This window comes from Spea bombifrons, chromosome 9 (genome assembly GCF_027358695.1).
Source record: "Spea bombifrons isolate aSpeBom1 chromosome 9, aSpeBom1.2.pri, whole genome shotgun sequence".
In the NCBI taxonomy this organism is placed as follows: Eukaryota; Metazoa; Chordata; class Amphibia; order Anura; family Pelobatidae; genus Spea; species Spea bombifrons.
In genome coordinates this window covers 26153042-26178714 of record NC_071095.1, presented here as the reverse complement: position 1 = coordinate 26178714, position 25673 = coordinate 26153042, and the positions used below count along the sequence as shown (strand labels likewise).

Here is a 25673-nt window from a genome sequence, read left to right as displayed (position 1 = left end):
TACAGTACTACACACACTGACTCTACAGTACTACACACACTGATCCCGGCACTATACATACACGCACTGACTCTACAGTACTACACACACTGATCCCGGCACTATACATACACACACTGACACTACAGTACTACAAACACCGACCCCGGCACTATACATGTACACACTGACACTACAGTACTACACGCACTGATCCCGGCACTATACATATACACACTGACACTACAGTACTACACACACTGACCCCGGCACTATACATACACACTGACCCTACAGTACTACACACACTGATCCCGGCACTATACATACACGCACTGACTCTACAGTACTACACACACTGACTCTACAGTACTATACACACTGATCCCGGCACTATACATATACACACTGACCCTACAGTACTACACACACTGATCCCGGCACTATACATACACACTGACCCTACAGTACTACACACACTGATCCCGGCACTATACATACACGCACTGACTCTACAATACTACACACACTGACTCTACAGTACTACACACACTGATCCCGGCACTATACATACACGCGCTGACTCTACAGTACTACACACACTGACACTACAGTACTACACACACTGACCCCGGCACTATACATACACACACTGACACTACAGTACTACACACACTGACCCCGGCACTATACATATACACACTGACCCTACAGTACTACACACACTGACCCCGGCACTATACATATACACACTGACTACAGTACTACACACACTGATCCCGGCACTATACATATACACACTGACACTACAGTACTACACCCACTGATCCCGGCACTATACATATACACACTGACACTACAGTACTACACGCACTGATCCCGGCACTATACATATGCACACTGACACTACAGTACTACACGCACTGATCCCGGCACTATACATATACACACTGACACTACAGTACTACACACACTGATCCCGGCACTATACATATACACACTGACACTACAGTACTACACACACTGATCCCGACACTATACATACACGCACTGACTCTACAGTACTACACACACTGACCCCGGCACTATACATACACACACTGACACTACAGTACTACACACACTGACCCCGGCACTATACATATACACACTGACACTACAGTACTACACACACTGACCCCGGCACTATACATATACACACTGACACTACAGTACTACACACACTGACCCCGGCACTATACATACACACACTGACCCTACAGTACTACACACTGACCCCTGCACTATACATACACACACTGACACTACAAAACTACACACACTTACCCCGGCACTATACATATACACACTGACACTACAGTACTACACACACTGATCCCGGCACTATACATATACACACTGACACTACAGTACTACACACACTGATCCCGGCACTATACATACACGCACTGACTCTACAGTACTACACACACTGACCCCGGCACTATACATACATACACTGACGCTACAGTATTACACACACTGACCCCGGCACTATACATACACACACTGACCCTACAGTACTACACACACTGACCCCGGCACTATACATACACACACTGACCCCGGCACTATACATACTCACACTGACACTACAGTACTAAACACACTGACCCCGGCACTATACATACACACACTGACCCTACAGTACTACACACACTGACCCCGGCACTATATATACACACACTGACCCTACAGTACTACACACACTGACCCCGGCACTATACATACACACACTGACACTACAGTACTACACACACTGACACTACAGTACTACACACAGTGATCCCGGCACTATACATATACACACTGACACTACAGTACTACACACACTGACCCTACAGTACTACACACACTGACCCCGGCACTATACATATACACACTGACACTACAGTACTAAACACTCTGACCCCGGCACTATACATACACACACTGACCCTACAGTACTACACACACTGACCCCTGCACTATACATACACACACTGACACTACAGTACTACACACACTGACCCCGGCACTATACATACACACACTGACGCTACAGTACTACACACACTGACCCCGGCACTATACATATACACACTGACACTACAGTACTACACACACTGACCCCGGCACTATACATATACACACTGACGCTACAGTACTACACACACTGACCCCGGCACTATACATACACACACTGACGCTACAGTACTACACACACTGACCCCGGCACTATACATATACACACTGACACTACAGTACTACACACACTGATCCCGACACTATACATACACGCACTGACTCTACAGTACTACACACACTGACCCCGGCACTATACATACACACACTGACACTACAGTACTACACACACTGACCCCGGCACTATACATATACACGCTGACACTACAGTACACTTCTAGTTCCCTTGGTCTTAAAGACCTGTTACACGTATGTTTCACGCTTTGAGCGCAGTGCGGGGATTCTACATACTGCCGGGAGGCACCTGCAGCATGTAGCGTTCCTGTGGATTCAGATTTATAGTTTTCGTGTGCCGAGGTGGTAACTCTTATGGGAACATTTGGGGACAAAAAATGTCTTTCTAACACAGGCCAATAATTATTTTCTTACACGCAACCAGAAAAGGGCCTCCCAAGTGTGAAGTTAGGGCAGCCCCGATGTTCAGGCTCTGCCCTGCGTAGATGCCCCTTGTGGGGGATCCAGTCTGATCTCTAAATGCAGCCTTAGAAGCGCCATTGCTGGTACTGTGGAACGCTCAAACCCTTCCCGGAAATAATTATTTCATCGTGTAATATTTACCTCCATGCATTCAAGAGGGCAATCACAATAAGAGCAAACCGTGAAAAATACACTGCACAATACGATTTGGGGAACAGAAGGAAAATAAAGAGAATAAAAATATATTATAACGGGAACCATTGTAGGTCTGTAATAATAAAATAGTAAGAGTGTATAAAATGCAACAAATAACCAGCTAGATTTTGGGCCATTTTCATTTATTATGAAGTGGTTTTGATTTGGGGAGAGGGTAAAAGGAGGGGAATCGTTGGGAGAATCCAGGGAACTTGGGGTTTTAGCCTCTTGCATGAGTTGGACAATTATCGGCATGGGGAGTCATTTCGAGACATATTTCTGATAACGACATCATATGGACGTCCTCGTATGGGTATTTCAGAAATATAGTTTTTCCACATAATCCTCATTTAATTCTTCTAACGCGATATCACTTCCCGTGCTGGTTGCGTTGTCCGTTATTTCCATCTCCTGTTCCGTTTCTCTATCACATTTGCCTTCATTTATCTGGTTTAAAGTGTCCGTTTATTCTTCATCCGTTGGTGATCGTATTTAGCAACTGGCATAGAGTCAGCTGACTGTTCGCTCCTTCCATGCGCGGCCAGCCAGCCGTTCTGTAGAACGTGTGATTATGCTACATAAGATGAAGGCTAATCTGTTTAATGATACAGTTTACTGCGCATCCTATACCCGGGTTCTGCCTGTAGATAGATATGTATATAGTGAAAACCCGGGGATAGGATGCGTATGTAATCATATTTAATAGATTATAGTGTTTCTGATATAATTTTGTCTGCTGGTTTTTGTTTTGTTTGCGTTGGATACGGTGTGTTGGTATGGAGGATAGTTGTCGGTTCTACTGCTCTATGACATCAGAGATGGTGAAGCGCACTCGGCAGTGTAGATCAGGAACGGAGCAGTCCGTTGCTACCTGCTGCCTTTTGTAGTGTGCTATTGACTTCAGTGAGAGAATATAGAGATGGATATATCAAAGGAGGATTGTTTCAGAAATCTGTGTTATAAAAACATCATCTTCTACGGCGTGGAAGAGAACGAGCCGCCTTACGATCCCGCCTGCGAGGTGGATGACGTTCACATGAGGACGGTATCCGAAATAAGCCTGGAAATGGGTGAAGATCTTCCCAGTGGAGACATGGAGCCTCCTTATGTGCTTAACTACCGGCCATACGAAGATGTGCACATGAGAACGGTGTCTCAAATAAGTCTGGAAATGGGTGAAGATCTTCCCAGTGGAGACATGGAGCCTCCTTATGTGCTTAACTACCGGCCATACGAAGATGTGCACATGAGAACGGTGTGCCAAATAAGTCTGGAAATGGGTGAAGATCTTCCCAGTGGAGACATTTGGCCTCCTTGTGTGCTGAACTACCGTCCGTATGAAGACGTCCACATGGACACGCTGTCCGATATCAGTTCACAGCTCAGTTACCAACACGAGAATGATGTGCCCAGGAGAGCCGCCCCCGAGATCGGCGTTGAAATGAGCTCCCGCTCAGAGACTCTCTCCGCTAAAATGCCAAAAGGGGGGAAAGCAGCCAGATTTTTTAGAAGGCTCTTCAAGCCGAAGAGATTCAAGGCCAGCTTCTTCTGTGTTTGCGTCTGTGGCATTGAGTAACGTCCCCAAGAAGACCTGGGAGATGCTGAACCCCCACATTCCCTGTGATTCTCCTGTGATTCCCCTCCCTGTATCCTTCCCCCAAACCAATATAATAAATGAAAATTACCAAAAATATACTGGGTTATCTCTTCCATGTTTTTTTTTTGCCATCTTCTCTTCCGATGTTGACTCGCAGAGTTCCCAGGTATGCTTATGGGGACCTTTGGGGGGAAAAAAAACCCTCAAAAAGTCTTTGCCATTAAGTATTATTTACATACAACCATAAAATAATACCCCAGAGACATACCACCCAAGTGTCCTTTTTTGTGGGGCAGTCCTGATGTATCTGCTTGTTTCCAAGCAGTGGGGTTTATGGCTCGGTTGAGTAGATCCTTTGATCATGTCACATATTTACACGTTGCAGTATATGGCTTGAGAGAACAATTTGTCTGGGCCAGACCGGTGACAAAAAGGTGGTTTAAGTCCAGCGGCCACTAAAGGACGGACGTGGTGAGTGTAGAGAAATAGAACCGACAACAATACTCCATATCCAACGCAAACAAAAGAAAACCAGCCAATAATTTGGAAATTAGAGGAATAAACAGGAAATTATAACAAGATTATATCAGAAACACGATAATCTATTAAATATGATTACATACACATCCTATACCCAGGTTTTCACTATATACATATCTATCTACAGGCAGAACCCAGGTATAGGATGTGCATTGAACTATATAATTAAACAGATTAGCCTTTATCTGATGTAGCATAATCACACATTTACAGAACGGCTGGCCGCGCATGGAAGGAGCGGAACAGTCAGTTGCCTTGATTCTGTGTGGTGGGTGTCTTGCAAAGTATGTTTTTTTTTTCTTCCAGAGGAAAGACAATGAGACCGTAAAGCTGGTGTCTACTGAAAAACCCGTAAGTACTTTGACCGTCCCATGGGGTGTTAATGGTGCAATCACCGAGTCCCAGGGAATGGCGTGTTTGAATCGCCTCTGATTTTCTTGTTAGGTGATGAATGCTGTGGCAGGACGGTCCGTACCTATTTATTGCCCGCGTTATGACACAAACAACCCAGGAGGGGGCGCCGAGAACAAAAAGAAATGAACCTGCCGCTCAAGTTGTCGCTACTACACCCAGTAGCAAAGACAACACCTTCACCAGTAAGTGTGATGATTGTGTTCCAGATATCCACGTCTAGGAAACGTTGCGTAATTTAATGTCGATGCTGTTATAAGAGCTTCTCCAGCCTTCATGTACTTCAGTGCATATGATCGCTGAGTGGTCGCTTTAAACGTTTGTTTGGTTCGTCATGCAGATTATGCAGAATGCCACGGATGCATTTGCCTCTTTCCCGGTCCCCCAGCTCTGAAGCTTGCAATAGATGTGGTTGTCCTAAAGAACCTGTACGTTATACTCGCTGCCAGCCGGCAACGAAGTGAGAGTTCCAGATTGTCTAATGAGACCCTGTGCGCATGTTTTAAAAGCTCTCCCATCGCCTTTATGGTTTTTATATATGATTAAACCTTGAGGAAAGTTGGTAATGACTGATCTGCTAAGGTATATTTCCCTTAAATATCAGGGGGTACCTGAGTTTTCCCCTGTTAACCCCTTGCTGTGAGTCAGGGCAGGTGAGCTCAAGGCTGGTCCAGACGGGACCGCATGCTTGGGGTTTGATGGCGCCTCATGCTGCGGATTCTGGGGGGTGACGGGGCTTAGCATAATATGGCCATATGATGTGACTAAAACTCCAATTTTGTCATCTTAGAAAGGTGTTTTTAAGTAGCTTTAACAAGGACTACAGTTATGAGAGTTTATAACCTATTTGATGCTAGTGCGCTGATTTAGAGATTGTGTATGGCTTTGGTCTTCAGCAGCACCCCTTATAATAAATGCTGGTTCAGGTGAGTGCTTCCCTTTTGGATCTGTATATATATATATACACACACATACTCACAAAGTCCATTGCACACCATTCCAAATATTCCAAGCCTGGTGCTAGTAACCAGCAGTTTCCATACAACTTGAACACCTGGAGTGCCGACCATCCTTTGAGAGTGCTTTATATATATATATCTATATTTATATATATATATATATAAAACTTTTATCCTGTATGTAAACAGAATTCCGCATTCTAGCTCCTGAATGATAGAATTGTTTCCTTGTCTTGCAGGAATCTCCAGCGCCGGCTCCTGCAGGACCCCTAGAACTCCTGGTTGCTCTGGCACCGCCGCCGTACCCGGCTCCTCGGCCATGGCAGCAGGAAAGAAATCAGATCCAAATATTACCAGTAAGTGTGAACGCCATTCTCTACATACTGTGTGTCCGGGGAAAGCACTTCATCTTCATGATAGGCCATTCAGGATCCATGGTTTGGATCTAGGAGCCAGTCAAAAAAGTTACAAGCCAGTTTTTTTTTTTCTTCCCCAATCACGTTGTTATTTACCTGGCGCCTGGGGTTTGTCGAGCCTTGCCATTCACCAACATATATTTACACACAACATACGATAATAGACACATGCTAACATCTTATGCACACTACCACCTTACAGTAACACACGCACATTTTATGCTCATGTACACTAACGCCATAAACTAATAGACACACTACATGCTGACATACACACTCATGCTAATGCCATACTGTATACATGCTAGCATCACACTCTTATACACATGGGCACACACTAGCTAACATTATACGTATATACAATGAAACACGCTAACACTGTGCACACATACACACTGAATTTGGCACTACAATACAGTAGAAATACTGATTCTGTCACTATACATTTACACACACACTGACTCGAGCACTGTACATATAGCACACATACACACTGACACTACAGTACTACACACACACACACACACACACACACACACACACTCACACACACACACACTGACTACAGTACTACACACACTGACCCTGGCACTATACATATACACACTGACTCTACAGTACTACACACACTGATCCCGGCACTATACATATACACACTGACACTACAGTACTACACGCACTGATCCCGGCACTATACATACACACTGACCCTACAGTACTACACACACTGATCCTGGCACTATACATACACGCACTGACTCTACATTACTACACACACTGACTCTACAGTACTACACACACTGATCCCGGCACTATACATACTCGCACTGACTCTACAGTACTACACACACTGACACTACAGTACTACACACACTGATCCCGGCACTATACATACACACACTGACACTACAGTACTACAAACACCGACCCCGGCACTATACATATACACACTGACACTACAGTACTACACACACTGACCCCGGCACTATACATATACACACTGACACTACAGTACTACACACACTGACCCCGGCACTATACATATACACACTGACTACAGTACTACACACACTGATCCCGGCACTATACATATACACACTGACACTACAGTATTACACACACTGACGCTACAGTACTACACACACTGATCCCGGCACTATACATATACACACTGACACTACAGTACTACACGCACTGATCCCGGCACTATACATACACGCACTGACACTACAGTACTACACACACTGACCCCGGCACTATACATACACACACTGACGCTACAGTACTACACACACTGACCCCGGCACTATACATATACACACTGACACTACAGTACTACACACACTGACCCCGGCACTATACATACACACATTGACACTACAGTACTACACACACTGACCCCAGCACTATACATTCACACTGACCCTACAGTACTACACACACTGACCCCGGCACTATACATATGCACACTGACACTACAGTACTACACACACTGAACCCGGCACTATACATATACACACTGACACTACAGTACTACACACACTGACCCCGGCACTATACATATGCACACTGACACTACAGTACTACACACACTGACCCCGGCACTATACATATACACACTGACACTACAGTACTACACACACTGACCGTACAGTACTACACACACTGACCCCGGCACTATACATATAGACACTGATACTACAGTACTACACACACTGACCCCGGCACTATACATATACACACTGACACTACAGTACTACACACACTGATCCCGGCACTATACATACACACACTGACCCTACAGTACTACACACACTGATCCCGGCACTATACATATACTCACTGACACTACAGTTCTACACACACTGACCCCGGCACCATACATACACACACTGACACTACAGTACTACACACACTGACCCCGGCACTATACATATACACACTGACACTACAGTACTACACACACTGACCCCGGCACTATACATATACACGCTGACCCTACAGTACTACACACACTGATCCCGGCACTATACATACACGCACTGACACTACAGTACTACACACACTGACCCCGGCACTATACATACACACACTGACACTACAGTACTACACACACTGACCCCGGCACTATACATACACACACTGACACTACAGTACTACACACACTGACCCCGGCACTATACATACACACACTGACTCTACAGTACTACACACACTGACCCCGGCACTATACATACACACACTGACACTACAGTACTACACACACTGACCCCGGCACTATACATACACACACTGACCCTACAGTACTACACACACTGATCCCGGCACTATACATATACACACTGACCCTACAGCGCTTGGCGCACACACTCAAAATGACTCCATTATGTTGCAAGTGTCAGCAGATTCCGTAGCGTTTTTAAATAATTTAACGTTACAGATGTACTCTGACACTATACATACTCCGGCACTATACATACACGCACTGACTCTACATTACTACACACACTGACTCTACAGTACTACACACACTGATCTGTGCACTATACATACACGCACTGACACTACAGTACTACACACACTGACTCTACAGTACTACACACACTGACCCTACAGTACTACACACACTGATCCCGGCACTATACATATACACACTGACACTACAGTACTACACACACTGACCCCGGCACTATACATATGCACACTGACACTACAGTACTACACACACTGACCCCGGCACTATACATATACACACTGACACTACAGTACTACACACACTGACCCCGGCACTATACATATAGACACTGATACTACAGTACTACACACACTGACCCCGGCACTATACATATACACACTGACACTACAGTACTACACACACTGATCCCGGCACTATACATACACACACTGACCCTACAGTACTACACACACTGATCCCGGCACTATACATATACTCACTGACACTACAGTTCTACACACACTGACCCCGGCACCATACATACACACACTGACACTACAGTACTACACACACTGACCCCGGCACTATACATATACACACTGACACTACAGTACTACACACACTGACCCCGGCACTATACATATACACGCTGACCCTACAGTACTACACACACTGATCCCGGCACTATACATACACGCACTGACACTACAGTACTACACACACTGACCCCGACACTATACATACACACACTGACACTACAGTACTACACACACTGACCCCGGCACTATACATACACACACTGACACTACAGTACTACACACACTGACCCCGGCACTATACATACACACACTGACTCTACAGTACTACACACACTGACCCCGGCACTATACATACACACACTGACACTACAGTACTACACACACTGACCCCGGCACTATACATACACACACTGACCCTACAGTACTACACACACTGATCCCGGCACTATACATATACACACTGACCCTACAGCGCTTGGCGCACACACTCAAAATGACTCCATTATGTTGCAAGTGTCAGCAGATTCCGTAGCGTTTTTAAATAATTTAACGTTACAGATGTACTCTGACACTATAGTGTAATATACACACTCGCATACACTACTCCTCACCTCGTGGAGACCGGCCACGCCGCTACCTGCCTTCTGCTTCTTCACCCTAAGCTTTCCTGCGGGGTCCGCACGGTGAGGAGAGTGCCGTGTATTACGTGACCCCGCTGGCACCCACAGGAAAGCATAGGGGGCCAGATTGATGATGGCAGCCCTGCAACTGGCTGGATACCAGGAATGGGTTTGTCGAGCCCTGTTGTTCTCTATCATTTATTGGTGGATATCAGAGATATGCCGTCAGGCGTCATGGTTGGGATGCATGTGCTCATGGACACCCCTGCACCGTGTTAATGTATTTATAATGCCGTTCTCTGAAGTCTATGTATCTGTTCCTTCATACGTAGTGTGTACTTAATGATCGCTTTGAGAGATGTATCTCAAACTTCTAAGTAGACTAGCTCATTCTTTTAATAGTCGGTTTTATTGAACAATAAAAATAATGGATGATGTCATGAAACCTTTTTTTTTTAATGCGCCAACCGTTAAGTGTAATCTGGACTCGTCCAATACAGATGCCGCTGCCAGCGAAGGAGTCCTGGACAGTTTCTTCAACAGTCTCCTGCATAAAAAGACAGGGTCCCCAGGCAGTCTGGGGGGCCGCCACGCAGAACTCACAAGGATCAGCCAAAAAAAACAGGTATGAATGTATGGAGCTTGATGCTCATCAAGATTATTTAATTAAACTCATACTATTCTCACTTTTCAATGCCAAAGAGAGCGTTCCTTTGGTGGTGGACGATTATCTGGGTTATCCGGTGAGCTGTAGATTTCTTTTTAATTTAGCACTTTTGTTTTTTAAAGAGAATATTTAATTTCTGAAAAGTGCAGCGTTTCTGCGCCTTTTTATTTGAATCATTGTTTAAGCATATATTCAGTTATTTATGTAGATAACCGAGACTATGAATTGGTGTGATACTGATTTTTTAATGCTGGTATAACTAAAGAGGATGGTGTTTCTGACTTCAATAAACTATCATCGCAGTAAACCCCGTCTGCGTGTGCTTATTTGTAATCATTACAGAATGTGATGGCGTCAGGCTGTTCGTTCTAGTAATAACGCTTCTTATTGTATGGACTGTAAATAACTATGCGGAAATTATATGCACCTTATAAATGATAATTGTGTGTATCGCCCTCTTGTGGTGGATTCCTATGATGTTTGTTACGGGGTTAAATACCCCCTACAGTCATATTGGAGGATGGACTGTATGGGAAGCTGTGGGGAAGCAATTCAGAAACGCGTCAGTGTTATATTGTATCACCCCTCCAGTGGATTTATCTCCTCCTTCCCAGCCAATCAACAGTGACTCTCGGTGTCCGAACACGTAACTGCAACTCCCCCAAAGTATTTTACTGTCCCGTGAAGATCCGAAAAAATCAACGTGTTTCTATAATAAAACATCATGTCTGTGAAAACCGCTGTGAATGAGTTTATTTTATGTGATCCAGATTGGAAGACTAGCCGAGCGTCACCAAACCACCCAATGTTTGACTGAAAAGCTGCGGTTTATACAAGAAACTCAAAATAAACACATAAGGAGTTTCATTTTGATGATAAAGTACATTTTTATTTACATAGAATTATAAACGCATCATCTTTGAGATATTTCAGTTATCTAATCTCTCAGAAAAACACATAAGGTGACAGAGGGATTCCCAGTAGAAATGGGGCATTTCGGGAGACGTTCATCACTCAGGCACATGAATCGCATCCGCAATGGGGAGATTCTCTTGGTTCTTGGTTAAGCAGAAGACCTCAGGGACTGTTGTGCGCTCTCAGCCGGTGAGCACCTGGGGGTCAGAGACAGAAGCATATTCAGAATTCTTTATTAGCGAGTTGTTCAAATAAGTGTCTCTGCTGGGTTACAACGTGAATGATACATGAAGCTGAGCACCAACTAATAACAGAGAAGACAAGTCCAACCCGCAGCCGCAGCCAACTAACCTCGTGGCGCAGTCCATAGGGAATGGTGCCGCTAATGAGAGGTTTGTGGGTTCAACCCCAACTTCAGGCATTTAGGCTGCTCAACAAACTGGAAAATCCAATAATGAATCAATGAACCGCCCGCTCTTCTTACTGCCGCCCATCATTATATCCCCCCTGTCCACTTTATTAACGCAGCGAGAGACTGCTTAGACATTCCAAGGCTGGCGCCTTAATCCGGTTTAACATCCCTGTCCCAGCGGAATCCCCTTCCATCATTCAGAAGCAGCAGCAGCGAGATGAGATCCTGCATTCCATCGTAACATGAAGGGTAGCTTGCCTGTAAATAAAGTGTTACTTATCAGTATAAAACAAAATACCCCATTTCTAACTAGAAAAACATTCATTTGCTAATTTATTTGATCTAAACCTACACAGAACTATTAAACAGATTACTTTTTTAAAGGCTATAAAGCTGTGTGAATGGCAGGGATCACCGAGTGCCGTCAGTATCAGGATTGGATGAAAATCAGATTAAAAGACAAGATTTATTTTTTTCCACCGCAAACGCAAATTCTAAAGCGGTGCACCGTGTACAGCGCAGGACCAGCAACGCCGAGGACCACAGTTCGAATCCAACCAGAGGAAGATGACAGCCGACTAAATCAAGTTAAGAATCATGTAATAAAACTTCTCTGACAGCTCCACCCCCAGGGAATAACCACACCTAAAAAATATAAAAAAAATAATTATTCATATTTATTCAAGCCTACAATCAATATTTGCATAACCACTTTGTACCGGCCAAATCGGGCACCTGTGTAAAAGGGGCGGGGACATGGTAATTAGTGGGTGGACCCGCGCATGACGTCACACTGTTCGTCAAATTCCATTGGTCATATCAACATGTGACATCGTATCACCGGCCCTTTGTGGGCAGTCTAGAACAATGACACCACCCATTTAGGGGCGCCCCTTAGTTTGAATGACAGGAGCTTTGAAATATGTCAATCACCAACTTTGACAGGCAGAGCGACTAATAAGAGAGCAAGAAAGCCAACACAGTTTTCTCTGTTCCAGACACATCTACGCAAACATGTATTTTAACTCCGTATCTACCGATTTAGCATTTTTCTATTTATCCCCCCCCTCTATTAACAGCTAGAATCAGACTGTGCAGGAAGCGCGCGGACTGCGCTCACGAAACCTAATCAATGACTCAAAACAGAGCGACTCCTTACCTGATAACTTGAGCCCGACACGGAAGGCAGGAACCCAGTGGGCGGAACAGGGAGAAAACACAACCTTTGGTGTGACGTAGCTGCTAAAGCGAACATTTGATTGGCTGAGGAAAGGCAAGGCAGACCGAGTTACCTGCACAGAGAACTTGGCTGTGGTAGAGAGGGTGTGCGCATGCAGAGCTCCCTGTCCGCTCCTGTAATGTTCCAGGGCACGAAGCCAGTACCTACCCCGCCTGGGGCTGGCTGCATGCTCCTCAGCCGGCACCTACCCCGCCTGGGGCTGGCTGCATGCTCCTCAGCCGGCACCTACCCCGCCTGGGGCTGGCTGCATGCTCCTCAGCCGGCACCTACCCCGCCTGGGGCTGGCTGCATGCTCCTCAGCCGGCACCTACCCCGCCTGGGGCTGGCTGCATGCTCCTCAGCCGGCGCCTACCCTGCCTGGGGCTGGCTGCATGCTCCTCAGCCGGCGCCTACCCCGCCTGGGGCTGGCTGCATGCTCCTCAGCCGGCACCTACCCCGCCTGGGGCTCGCTGCATGCTCCCCACAGAGGCTGCAATGCAGAGCCCGGGGCTAAGAGGCTTCAGCTGTGACCTGGAATACATCCTAAAATGCACACAAGTGGTAAGAGATTGGGGTACATGAGGGGTCGGTATCCGGTAATAAACGGGTTTGTGTTCTGGGTGCTCGTCTGCTTGGGTTATCGGTAACACTAATGCTACAGATGGGGGGAAGAGTATCGGGTATAAAGGGGACTGTCCCCCTCCTACGGGTGCACATGGTTCAGTCCGGGAAAATAAACTTGGAACCAACTTATTTTTAAGGCAAAAAAGTGTTTAAAAGGCGAATTATTTTTCCCGGGTAATTTTAATTTAACCCTGCCTGGGACCCGAATTACGTCGCAGGTGTCTGGTGGACCCACCCTTGGGTAATTGATTAATTGATCCGGTGGACCCCACCCTTGCTGGGTAATTGATTGGATGTGGGGACCCACCCTGCTGGGCGGTGGATTAATTGACCTGCGTGCTCCACCCGTTACTTTACTTGGTATTTATGAGAAGCGCAGACGCCGTGTTGGATTTTTAAACTGAATTCGCAGAACTTACCCGAGTTTGAAGCGGTTTTGGTTCCGATTCGCCCTTCAGAAAACCTTAACAAGCCTGTCTTACCGGTTACCGAGTTGCGCTGTGATGCTCGGGACCGGAGGGTTTGGTAAGGATGCTGAATTGTAGTGCTGGCCGGGAACCTGTATAATAAAATGCAATTGTGTTGATGCTGAAATGTAGTGTCTGATTTGGCGTTCATGCATCGGGTGAGTGTGCTGTATATATTCTGTGTGTATATATTATATTTTATACATCCCGTCATACAGATATAAGCGTTATCTCACCTGGCTCCCGGGATCTCCCGCGCCGGTATCTGCGCCGTCGGCGGCCCCTGTAAGAGAAAAGCGACAACCCGTAAGCATGGATGTGATCCGGTATATAGCGAGCTGGTGATGCGGGCGGAGAGTCGGTGACGCTCGGGTTACCTGTGAGAAGCCGCTCTATCTGCCGGCCGGGATCTCTCCCCGGGAGGCCGCCGTGCGCTCCGGGTCCACGCGCTCTACTGACCGCCTAAAGGCCGGGGTTGGCTTCTGTAGCCCCTTAAATACAGCCCTGGATGCCGGTTGGCGCCGCTCGGGAGAGAATAATGAGGAAATTAACCCCAAAAAGTTACCCGTCGCGCTGGGTTCGGATCAGGGCTTCATACAGCAGCCCACGCAGCTTGATAACAAAGGGTTAAATCTTATTAAAGGGTTAAATCGCACTGTTAGAAATTACTTAGAAACGATCAATTCTGTTTTTTTCCCCAGTTTTTAATAGGGATTTTTTTCCATCAAACAGCGGCCATTGTGCGTAAAGAAGGATTCGGGGGCAAACGGTTAAAGTGGATCAATCGGCAGGAACGTTCCATTGGTTGCTATGGGGATTGCTCCACTTCTGCCGCTGCACCGGAGTTATTCTTTATACACATTGCCCGCTGTGGATAGAGAAATCACACCCTGTTTCAACTGGGAGAAGACCAGTATCCTGAAATATAGAAAGTACTAAAACCAGATGCGGGGGCTTTCCCTTTAACAATGAGCAGTGTTTGTCATACAGGTGCAGGGGCCTCACCTTTTTACCCCTGCCATTTAGTGCGTAATATAGGAGACGGGGGTATTTAATTACAGCTGCCCCCGGGGTTACGCAGTGGGGGATTAAATGCCCCTGTAGGAGTGCATTAGAAAGCGACAGAGGGGCTTTTGGATTTGGGAAGATCTGGACGGCTCGGGGTTAACCCTGGAATGTGCATTCGGAGGCTCCTTAGAGCCAATGCCCGGCTTCCTTCTCTTCTAAACTATGCGTTTATCTCGTTATTACAAACAGCTATAAAATACGCATTGTCAGGGGTTCCCTGTTTCTTCCTCGTCTATCAGAGCCGGCCGGCCTTCTGTAAACACTCGGTCGTTGGTCTCGTCTTCTATTCAGGAGCCGTATCCCCGTCCCCTGCATGTTTACATCCCCTCACTCTATAACCTCTACCACTTCTGCTGGGAAGCTGTTCCACTTATCTACCACCCTATTTCTAAGTTGAGGTTACACTGTGAGAGAATGTAAATAAGTGGAACAGCCTCCCAGCAGAAGTGGTAGAGGTTATACAGTGAGGGGATGTAAACATGCAGGGGACGGGGATACGGCTCCTCAATATAAGACGAGACCAACGACCGAGTGCTTACAGAAGGAATATCGAGCAGACGGTTCTCATAGACGAGGAATAAACGTCACATACACTGCCCTGTCATATGTATAAATAATATCCTTTGTCTAAAATGAGAGGCTCAGAAGTAATGCAAGAAGTTCTACTTTACTGAGTGGGTGGTAGATAAGTGGAACTGCCACCCAGCAGAAGTGGTAGCGGCAAATAGAGAGAGAGAGAGAATATAATACACTTCTGCTGGGAGGCTGTTCCACTTATCTACCACCCACTCAGTAAAGTAGAACTTCTTGCATTACTTCTGAGCCTCTCATTTTAGACAAAGGCTATTATTTATACATATGACAGGGCAGTGTATGCATTATGCTGGGGGTGGAAGATGTTCAATTTACTGATAACTCTGGATTATGAAGGGCCGACTCCAGCGAGCTTCTCCAGCATAGAGAACCCTGCAGGCCCTGCATAATGCATAGTTTAATCGGTGTAAATGCGCAGGAAATCTTCCCGGTATCTGCGGATTGTTCAGAGACGCAGGAGGTTCCAGGAAAGGAGGACCTTTCACCTCCCTGACTCCGCTATGCATCGTATGGGGCCGGCGACGGCAGGAAGAGCTCACCGGGGCCGGCCCTTCGTAATGCTGGGAGTGATGGGATTGGGGGCTCAGCTTTCCTGTAAACCTCTGCTGTGTCAAACCCCTGTTAACGTCTGTTAACCCCTGATGTCACTCTGTATTCTGAAGGGCAGGCATCGGGGGATTGAAGTGTAAGCTCCTGTGCTCGCAAATACATCCCCTATGTACAGAATGAAATGAGGACGTTATCCCCCAGGAAGCCCCTAAACCTGTATAAATCATATCTGTGCATTTAGCAGCGTCTGCCTGGACTGTTAGCACGAGAGGGAGACCAGCCGGGCATCTGGCCCTCCCTGGGGCCGGGGCTGTGATCCGCCGGGCGTCTCAGTGCTGGGAGGGTTTGGATGGTCGCTTTGCTCCCTCGCGAGGTGGTTTGAGGAACGCGGGGTGAGGTGGTCCCTCTATGGACTTTCATGCGTCTGTCCCCGGTGGGGCTATTAAGACTGAGCCATTCTATTGGTTAGCGCAGGCTGTACAAGGAGTCTGATAGAACGGCTCAGAGAGGCTCAACGTGATACCTTTTAGTGGTCAACATGTCCGAAGCTGCGTGTATATTCTCTATATATGCATGTTATGTAGTGTGATATAACGTGGGTGTATATGCGAGTTATGTAGTGTGATCACGTGGGTGTATATGCGCGTTATGTAGCGTTATGTAACGTGGGTGTAAATGCGCGTTTATGCAATGGAATATAACGTGGGTGTATATGGGCATTATGTAATGTTAGATACCGTGGGTGTATATGCGCGTTTATGCAATGTGATGTAACGTGGGTGTATATGGGCGTTATGTAATGGGATATAACGTGGGCGTTAATGGGCGTTATGTAGTGTGATATAATGTGGGTGTATATGGGCGTTATATAATGCTAGAAAACGTGGCTGTATATGCGCATATAACGTGGGTGTATATGGGCGTTATGCAATGGGATATAACGTGGATGTATATGCGCGTTTATGCAATGGGATATAACGTGGCTGTATATGGGCGTTATGCAATGGGATATAACGTGGGTGTATATGGGCGTTATGCAATGGGATATAACGTGGATGTATATGCGCGTTTATGCAATGGGATATAACGTGGGTGTATATGGGCGTTTATGCAATGGGATATAACGTGGGTGTATATGCGTGTTATGTAGTGGGATATAACGTGGGTGTATATGCGCGTTATGTAATGCTAGATAACGTGGGTGTATATGGGCGTTTATGCAATGGGATATAACGTGGGTGTATATGCGTGTTATGTAGTGTGATATAACGTGGGTGTATATGCGTGTTATGTAGTGGGATATAACGTGGGTGTATATGCGAGTTATGTAGTGTGATCACGTGGGTGTATATGCGCGTTATGTAGCGTTATGTAACGTGGGTGTAAATGCGCGTTTATGCAATGGAATATAACGTGGGTGTATATGGGCATTATGTAATGTTAGATACCGTGGGTGTATATGCGCGTTTATGCAATGTGATGTAACGTGGGTGTATGTGGGCGTTATGTAATGGGATATAACGTGGGCGTTAATGCGCGTTATGTAGTGTGATATAATGTGGGTGTATATGGGCGTTATATAATGCTATAATGCTAGAAAACGTGGCTGTATATGCGCATATAACGTGGGTGTATATGGGCGTTATGCAATGGGATATAACGTGGATGTATATGCGCGTTTATGCAATGGGATATAACGTGGGTGTATATGGGCGTTTATGCAATGGGATATAACGTGGGTGTATATGCCTGTTATGTAGTGGGATATAACGTGGGTGTATATGCGCGTTATGTAATGCTAGATAACGTGGGTGTATATGGGCGTTTATGCAATGGGATATAACGTGGGTGTATATGCGTGTTATGTAGTGTGATATAACGTGGGTGTATATGCGTGTTATGTAGTGGGATATAACGTGGGTGTATATGCGTGTTATGTAGTGTGATATAACGTGGGTGTATATGCGTGTTATGTAGTGTGATATACCGTGGGTGTATATGCGTGTTATGTAGTGTGAAATAACGTGGGTGTATATGCGTGTTATGTAGTGTGATATAACGTGGGTGTATATGCGTGTTATGTAGTGTGATATAACGTGGGTGTAAATGCGCGTCTATGCAATGGAATATAACGTGGGTGTATATGGGCATTATGTAATGTTAGATACCGTGGGTGTATATGCGCGTTTATGCAATGTGATGTAACGTGGGTGTATATGGGCGTTATGTAATGGGATATAACGTGGGCGTTAATGCGCGTTATGTAGTGTGATATAATGTGGGTGTATATGCGTGTTATGTAGTGTGATATAACGTGGGTGTATATGCGTGTTATGTAGTGTGATATAACGTGGGTGTATATGCGTGTTATGTAGTGTGATATAACGTGGGTGTATATGCGTGTTATGTAGTGTGATATAACGTGGGTGTATGTGGCACCCGCAGAAAAAGCATAGGGTGCCAGATTGATGACCCTTTCCTGTAAACCTCTGCTGTGTCAAATAACCCACGGCTTCTCAAACAGATTGCTTGAGCGTTGCTGATTTTACTATACATTGTGCAGGGCTCACTCAGGGGCGAGCGCTTCATAATACATCGGACCGTAAAGAAATGTCCAATGCGGCTCCATGTGTGTCTGCGTCTCGATATTTCTTTGTAGCCGGGGCTGTGACCCGCCGGGCGTCTGGGTGCTGGGAGGGTGTGGATGATGTGCGACTGCGGCTCCCGGCGATGTCACAGATCTTCTTATCCAATGAAGTCTGTCCCTCTATGGACTTTCATGTGTCTGTCCCGGCGGGGTTATTAAGACCGAGCCGTTCTGTTGGTTAGCGCAGGCTGTATAAGGAGTCTGATGGAACGGCCGCCTGGAGACTCCGTAGAATCCGAGTCGTGGCGCTGTTGGGAATCTCGTTTAATGCGATTTAATGAAATGTGAGAATTTACCCCGTTCTGCAGAAAACGGAAAGAATGATTTCTTGTCTCTGCGCTTTTTCTGGGGATTTCTTCTTCGTTAATACGGAATATTTTCGTGAGAAGCGGTGTATTTCCAGAATTGCTCGGCCCGTTAGTGTCTCGGCAGACGGACACACAGAAGGCCTTGTCTTCGCCGCGTTTAGAAGGTAAATGCCGTTTAAAAGCAGTTAACCCTTTCATGCAGACCCGTTTCTGCTCGGCGGCCGTACAGGGCGATACGCGGTAAGTACTCGAGACTTTACGGACGTTTGGAGGAATGTCGGCAGGTACACAGAGAAGCCGAGCTCCTTGGTGTCGCTTTATTCTAGTCCTGGCCCTTCCGGACGGTGCCGGCAGCCCCACGGGAGCCTTGAGCGCGGTTTAGGTAGCGGCTTCCTAACGGGTTTGGGATTTAGTTTAACGATAAACGTCACTTCTGTCTCTTCGTCTGTCTGCAGAAGAACCTTATCTGCTGCCCCAGTTTATTAAACCCCGGGGGGGGCAGCAGTCGTATTTAACCCCTCGAAGTACAGCAGAACCTGAACTCCTAAACCCGACTTCCTCGGCTTGGATCGTCGGGTCCGTCGGAAAGAAATGTTTCCAAAAACTAGAATCCGAAAACCACTAAAAACGAATAAATCCTAGAATATTCTACTCGAGCCTGAAGATAACTGCAGCCGCCGTCTGCCCCGTAAGCGGTCGTTTGCTGAGCGGATTACGGGACGGACACCGTCTACAGTTATCTTCCACACGTTATATCTAATGCATATCGCTTATATCCAGGGGTGTCTAACTCCAGGCCCCGAGGGCCATAAATAGACCAGGATTTTGATCTCACTGAACACACACATGATGTAATATGTTCAGAGCAACTCTATTGAGCTGCCAGTGCCCATCCTCGATATCCAGAAAGCCTGGCCTGGCTGTGACCCCCCTGTCTCTAGTAAATGCCCGTCTGATCTCCGCTGTCTCCTGTCTGCAGCTCCCGGCTCTTCTCTCCTCCGTCTGTATCGAGAGCATCATGGAGCGCTTCCCCCGCGAGGGACTCTATTTCTCGGAGTTCGTGGTGACCGGAGTTCTGCTGGTGATGTTCGGCCTGCGCGCCAAGGTGCCGCATGTCAACTGGGACCCCGCGGTGAGTTTCATAAATCTCTGCACTCGGCTTTTACTGTAACGTGCCGTTTGGTTCACGTAATCACTGATGTCTCCTATTCTGTGCAGCTCTGTAACCCAACATTTATCACGAGCCGTAATGTATGAACGGCGGCAGAAAACGCCCCGAGAAGGGAGTCACTGTCTGATTCAGGGGCTTGTTGCTCATTATGCCGACTGCATGTGAAGCTGGAGTGCGCAAAACATTATCCTGCAGCCTCATGAGTAGAGAGGAAAGGGAACTTTTCAAGGCTGTACAGTGACTTTGGTCCGACTGCCGGCCGCGTCCTGCTCAACTCCAGCGACTGCTTGGTGCCCCTCGACAGAAGAGACCTGAACAGGTAAGAGACGTCTTCCTCTCTATTTTACGTCTACTAGAAATGAATACAAAGAATAACGCGATCTGAGGATGTGGCATTTATTACGACTAAAGATGGGGCTCGAGAGAATATTTGTTGGGTTGGAACCCCAGAAATCTCGAGCCGTTCCTGTCTGGCTACCTGCTTTACATACGGCTCCGAGCTCCTGCTTCACATTTTGTCTGCTTGCTGCGTCTCTTGTTATATTTATTATTAATATTATTATATTAGAGATCCTTGTGAAAATGCATATTCCTGCATCTGTACACAAAATATACAGAAATATGCGCGTTATGTAAGGTTATTTTACGTGGGTGTATATGCGCGTTATGTAATGTGTGTGTGTGCGCACAAAATTCTTTTGGATTTATTGAAGAACTGGGTGGTATCCTGGCTCGTGCACCATCTCACAACTGAGTGCTGTATTCCAACCTTTGTTTCTGTTTACATTATGTAATGTGATATAATGTGGGTGTATATGGCCGTTATGTAATGCGATATAACGTGGCTGTATATGGGCGTTGTGATATTACGTGGGTGTATATATGCGTTTTGTAATGTGATATTACGTGGGTGTATATGCGCGTTATGTCATATAACGTGGGTGTATATATATATGGTGTTATGTAATGTGATATTACATGGGTGTATATGGGCGTTATTCAGTGTGATATTACGTGGGTGTACATGCACGTTATGCAATGTGATATAACATGGCTGTATATGGGCGTTGTGTAGTGTGATATTACGTGGGTGTATATGGGCGTTGTGTAATGCGATATAACGTGGGTGTACATTCATGTTATGCAATGTGATATAAGGTGGTTGTATATGCGCGTTATGTAATGTGATATTACGTGGGTGTATATGGGTGTTATAACGGAGGTGTATGTGGGCGTTATGTAATGGGATATTACGTGGCTGTATATGCGCGTTATGTAATGTGATATAACGTGGGTGTATATATATGGGTGTTATGTTATATAAAGGAGATCGCATTTCTGGCTGAAACAGCAAAGCATCGGCTCAGAGGGGAGAGCAGTCATTGTTTCAGCCAGAAATGCGATCTCCGTTACATAACATAACACATGTGTATATATATATGTGTGTATATATATATGTGTATATATATATATATATGTGTGTATATATATATATATATATATATATATATATATATATATATACACACACACACACAAACCCACGTTATATCACATTTGTTAAATTCAGATGGGGCCCTTGGGGAGGAATCGAATGTGTTTGTCAGCTGATGTTGCTCCCTTATTGCCCGATGATGGTCTGTTTGGAGTTTGTGGCATACGAGGGGTTCATACTGTTAAATGGTGTAACACGGTACATGCACACGCCCTCGGGATATGTTACCGGGAAGCTTTACCGCGCCGCCTGTCTCTGGCGCGGTGTCACATGCAGCGGATACCGGCTGGGGAGGAATTATAACGTGGGGTCCCTGTGTGTCCAGGCGGAGTTGGGGGTAGATTTTAGGCTTTCCTAAAACAAAAGATGGAGAACGTTAAAGAATTCCCCCAAGTAAAAAGCCGTCTGCGTTAGCCAATAATGGGGTTATTTACCCCGGGGGTCCCTGTGGAGGGAGTGTGAAGCGGACGACCGGAGTAGTGTCAGGGTCCCATCTAGCATAAATCATCCGGTTTACGGGTGATTTCATAATTCCTCCCTGTACGCTCCGGGTTACATGAGGCCATCGGGCGTTCTGTATAAGTGATAATTCTGGTGATAAAAGTGGAGTAATCCCCATAGCAACCAATACACCGTTCCTGCCAATTACTCCACTTCATTCTGCGGCAGAATCGCTCCTTATACAGAACGCCTGTTCCTTCCCTGCACTGAAAAATGCTGGATTTACATTATTTACATATCTATACTCCTCCCCCCAATAGAAATGCCCCCCAATGATGGCTGCCTTTGGTTAAAGACCCCAGGGGTAGAAATCTGTCCGAGATGCTTCCTCCGCTCCACGTGCTTCTTTACGGCTCTTTACGTGCTTCTCTAGTTATGGAGTCCGTATGGACTTCGGGTTAAACGAGGCCAAGGAGCATTATGGATAAATAGCGCTTCTGGTGGTAAAAGTGGAGCAATCACCATAGCAACCAATACACCGTTCCTGCCACTTGCTCCACTTCTACATTCTGCACCAGAATCGCTCCTGATACAGAAATCCCACAATCCCCAAATCCTTTCCTCCTATTGTCATTAACTAAAATCTACTCTTCTGCCCCAAAACCTCCATAACCAGCCACAAAATAACGTTCATAGTGCTGGGAGTGATGGGATTGGGGGCTCAGCTTTCCTGTAAACCTCTGCTGTGTCAAATAACCCACGGCTTCTGCGGACAGATTGCTTGAGCGTTGCTGCTGATTTTACTATACATTGTGCAGGGCCCGCTCACAGGGGCGAGCGCTTCATAATACATCGGAACGTAAAGAAATATCCAAAACCTTACTGGTGGGGTGTATTCACTAAATCTGGTGTCTGTTAACCCCTGTCACTGTATTCTGAAGGCATCGGGGGATTGAAGTGTAAGCTCCTGTGCTCGCAAATACATCCCCTATGTACAGAATGAAATGAGGACGTTATCCCGCAGGAAGCTCCTAAACCTGTATAAATCATATCTGTGCATTAAGCATGGGACTGGTCGGTGTGACTGCAGCCCTCGTGGGGTAAATACATTACCCTGCTGGTGTGTAAGGGGTTAACCAGTTACTGTACATTAAGGGCCGTCGTGTCCAAAGGCGCTGCTGCAAACGCCATAAACTCGCCTCCATACCGTCCCAAACACGGGGTTTATGGGACCGGCGAGGGGGGCTGGCAGGGGCCGGGTGGGGTAATTAGAGGGGCATTTCCCCCAAACTGGAAGCTTTTATCATAAGACGATGTATTCCGCAGATTAACCAGCCGGGTGAGAATCTCCTCTGTAGCTCGTCCTTTACCGGCGGGTGGTTAGTCGCAGTCCCCTCTGTTCGTGCGCGGGTCTGTAATAGAAGAGGGAGAATAGAGCGTTAAGCAGAAGGCTGAGGTGAGTTTTCTTGCCCCGATTAGGTGCCCAAAACGGCAAATTACTGAACGGTAATTTAAACATGCAGGGGACGGGGATACGGGGCCCCGAATCTAAGACGAGGCCAACGACTGGTTAATGTGGGAGTCTTTACAACGGGAATAACGGGCGACGTCGGGATGGGGCTGATCTGCTGAGAAACTCAGGAATCCAGCAAGACTCACGGAGCCGCTCGTCATTCAGAATTTAATGACCCATCTGAGTCGTTCGGCCCCCGGCTGGTCGCCCGTTATTCCTGCATAACCGCTCCGACATTAATCAATCAGCTTCAGGGGCCGTATCCCCCTCCCCTGCGTGTTTACATCCCCTTGCTGTACAACCTCTGCTGAGAAATCGAGTGGTAGATAAGTGGAGGAGCCTCCCAGCAGAAGTGTATTACACTCTCTCTCTCTCTATTTGCTGCTACCACTTCTGCTGGGAGGCAGTTCAATTTATCTACCACCCTCTCAGTTGCTGGTTTTCCTGCTGTAAAGACTCGGACCTTAAGCCGTCGTTGGTCTCATCTTAGATTCAGAAGCCGTATCCCCGTCCCCTGCATGTTTACATCCCCTCGCTCTATAATTTCTACCACTTCTGCTTCTTATTTACGTCCCCTCGCTGTATAACCTCTAATGAGAAATCAGGTGGTAGATAAGTGGAACCGCCTCCCAGCAGACATGTATTACATTCTCTCATTGTATTTGCTGCTACCACTTCTGCTGGGAGGCAGTTCAATTTATCTACCACCTTCTTGGTAAAGTAAAACTCTGACATTCCTTCTAAGCTTCTGACTCTAGTTTCAGATGACTGTCTCTTATTCTAATGTTTCTCCTCCTTTGTACTTTATTAAACCCCTTTATTTCTCCTTCAGACTACAGATAACTTCATCGCGGTTACTCCCCGTACGCTCCGGGTTACATGAGGCCGTCGGGCGTTCTGTATAAGTGATAATTCTGGTGGTAAAAGTGGAGTAATCCCCATAGCAACCAATTCACCGTTCCTGCCAATTACTCCACTTCATTCTGCGGCAGAATCGCTCCTTATACAGAACGCCCGTTCCTTCCCTGCACGGAAATCTGCAGCTTTCACATTATTCACATTTCTATTCCCCCCTCAAACCCCCACTAATGGTATAATCCACCCCCCCAACTCCCCAATACTTGTGTTTCATTTCCTCCATATCCAGGATGCCTCTAATCACTGAAACAAGT

General features: G+C 46.3%; 1 long non-coding RNA gene across 1 annotated transcript; it reads left to right on the top strand.

Annotated features, from left to right (window-relative positions):
* The first annotated feature begins 5282 nt into the window (after positions 1-5282).
* Positions 5283-5548, top strand: LOC128504574 (uncharacterized). The gene is made up of 2 exons (XR_008355471.1): positions 5283-5362; positions 5456-5548. It is a non-coding gene; the product is annotated as an uncharacterized LOC128504574 (long non-coding RNA).
* The last annotated feature ends 20125 nt before the right edge of the window (positions 5549-25673 follow it).